General features: G+C 42.9%; 1 pseudogene; it reads right to left on the bottom strand.

The window, feature by feature from the left end:
• Positions 1–1,770: 1,770 nt before the first annotated feature.
• On the bottom strand, positions 1,771–1,889 carry LOC139543343 (5S ribosomal RNA; annotated as a pseudogene).
• Positions 1,890–2,256: the final 367 nt, after the last annotated feature.

Below are 2,256 nucleotides of genomic sequence, written 5' to 3'. Positions count from 1 at the left end.
ATAAATAATAAAAAGAAAAAATATTTTCTCATTATCCTCTACCTTTTGTCATGTCTTCTTCCTTTTCCGTCCTTTTTCACCTCCAACGCCGCTTTCCTCTTCCTGTAGCCTCCCCTTGTTCTATCAATCTTTTCCATGTCTTCTGAATCTGAAATTGGCTCTAAATCCATCTCTTCCAACCAACTCGAACTCTCCTTTCCTGTGCCTGTTGTGCTGCCTGTATCCACTTGCGTCTCCACCCCTGTCAGCATCCCACTCCCCTCCACTTCACCTCCTTCCGAGGCACCCACATAGCCCGAGGCCCCCCCCAATATCTGTGAGTCCCCAGTTCCTCCACCCAGCCCACTCCCCCCCTCCTCCTGAAAACTCCCTCTTCTTATTTCTGAATCAATACTGCCCCCTATTTCATCCATCTTCTGTTCCATCTTCTCCCCTCTTCTTTTCTCCGTCTCTTCACCCTCCACCACGTCCTCTCCACCATCGTCTTCTTCTGCTCGGGGTGATACATCAGCCTCCACAAAAAGATCCTGGCTCCCCTCCTCATTCACAACCTCTCCACAGTTGCACTCGTCAGCTCTCATGCGACATCCTTCGCAAAATGCCCTTTCCTTTCCACCTACACATTCTCTTGCATAATGCCCTTGCTTCCCACACTTATAACATTTAAATTCAGGGCAGTCCTTCAAAATATGCCCAGGCTGAATACAAAGCCTACAAACTCTGACCTGCTTATCATGTATAACTCTAAAGTACTCTCCACCTTCAAGTGTGTCAAACTTTGTAGAGTACGGCAATGATTTCACAGTATCAGTAAATTTTACTTTGCAGTATCTCGTGCCATCTGCTATATCCGTCCCCGCCCAAACTCTCCTCCTGATGTCAGAGACTGCTGATACACCCCAGCTACATAGCTTAGCCAATATAGCACTGTCTTCCATATATACAGGCAAATTCATGAAAGAGACTATAAGTTCATTGGAAACCATATCTCTTGCCATAATTCTTGTTTCTTTAATCATGAAGCCATCCATTAAGCGCTCTTTTCCTTTTCCATTTCTCATCGTGACCTCGTACTTTCTTTCTCCTTTTACTCTACATCCCACCACCTCCCCACACACCTCTTTAATCGCACGTAGCAATTCCATCGTTGTGACTTTATCTTCTCCCATCAACTCCACTGCCACCGTAAATTCTTTTCCATATTTCATTCCTCCTTCATCTCCATGTTTCTTCCGTTGCACATTTTCTTTGTCCTTGTCCATTACATTAGCCATTGCCATGTTGTCCGTCATAGTAAAACAAAAATGAGACACGAAACCTCTCCCCCAAGCAGCAAAACTGCAAAGGGGGAAAAAAACGAACCAAACTTAAATGCACGAACGAACCAAACACGAACCAAACTCAAATGCACAAATCAAAAATTAAACTTCAAAAAACGTTGAAAAATAACCAAAAAAGCTCTCAAGCAAACACTCTCAAGCAAACAAACACTCACTCACAGCTCAATCACCTACACCTGTCTCACTTTCCAAACAGGAAGTGCTCACTCAGGTCTGATATGGCCGTAAGCGAAGGAACGACTCTTGGTACACCATATAAAATCAAAGTGATTCTGATAAACAGACATTGCATTTTCACCAATTAGATAAGCAGCTTGAACTTTGGGTCACTCAAAAAGTGGAAGAAATTACATATACTGTAGCATCAAATGCTTACGACAAGGCAGTGTTGCTGATGAAATAATGCAAGAGCACACCCTAGTGGACAAAATGCTTACAGCACCTGGTATTCCCAGTTATTCTCCCATCCAAGTACAAACCAGGTCCAACCGTGCTTAGCTTCCAAGATCAGATGAGATCGGGTGTTTTCAGGCTGGTATGGCCATAAGCGAAGGAACAACACTTGGTACACCATATAAAATCAAAGTGATTCTGATAAACAGACATTGCATTTTCACCAATTAGATAAGCAGCTTGAACTTTGGGTCACTCAAAAAGTGGATGAAATTACACATACTGTAGCATCAAATGCTTACGACAAGGCAGTGTTGCTGATGAAATAATGCAAGAGCACACCCTAGTGGACAAAATGCTTACAGCACCTGGTATTCCCAGGTGGTCTCCCATCCAAGTACTAACCAGGCCCGACCCTGCTTCGCTTCCAAGATCAGACGAGATCAGGCGTATTTTTTTTTTTTTTTTTTTTTTTTTTATTATAAAAATGTCAAAGTAATTTACAACCAATTCACATTAATAC

This window comes from Salvelinus alpinus, chromosome 17 (assembly GCF_045679555.1).
Source record: "Salvelinus alpinus chromosome 17, SLU_Salpinus.1, whole genome shotgun sequence".
Lineage (NCBI taxonomy): Eukaryota > Metazoa > Chordata > Actinopteri > Salmoniformes > Salmonidae > Salvelinus > Salvelinus alpinus.
The sequence above is the reverse complement of the archived record's forward strand: the minus strand, read 5'-3'. Positions and strand labels throughout refer to the sequence as shown.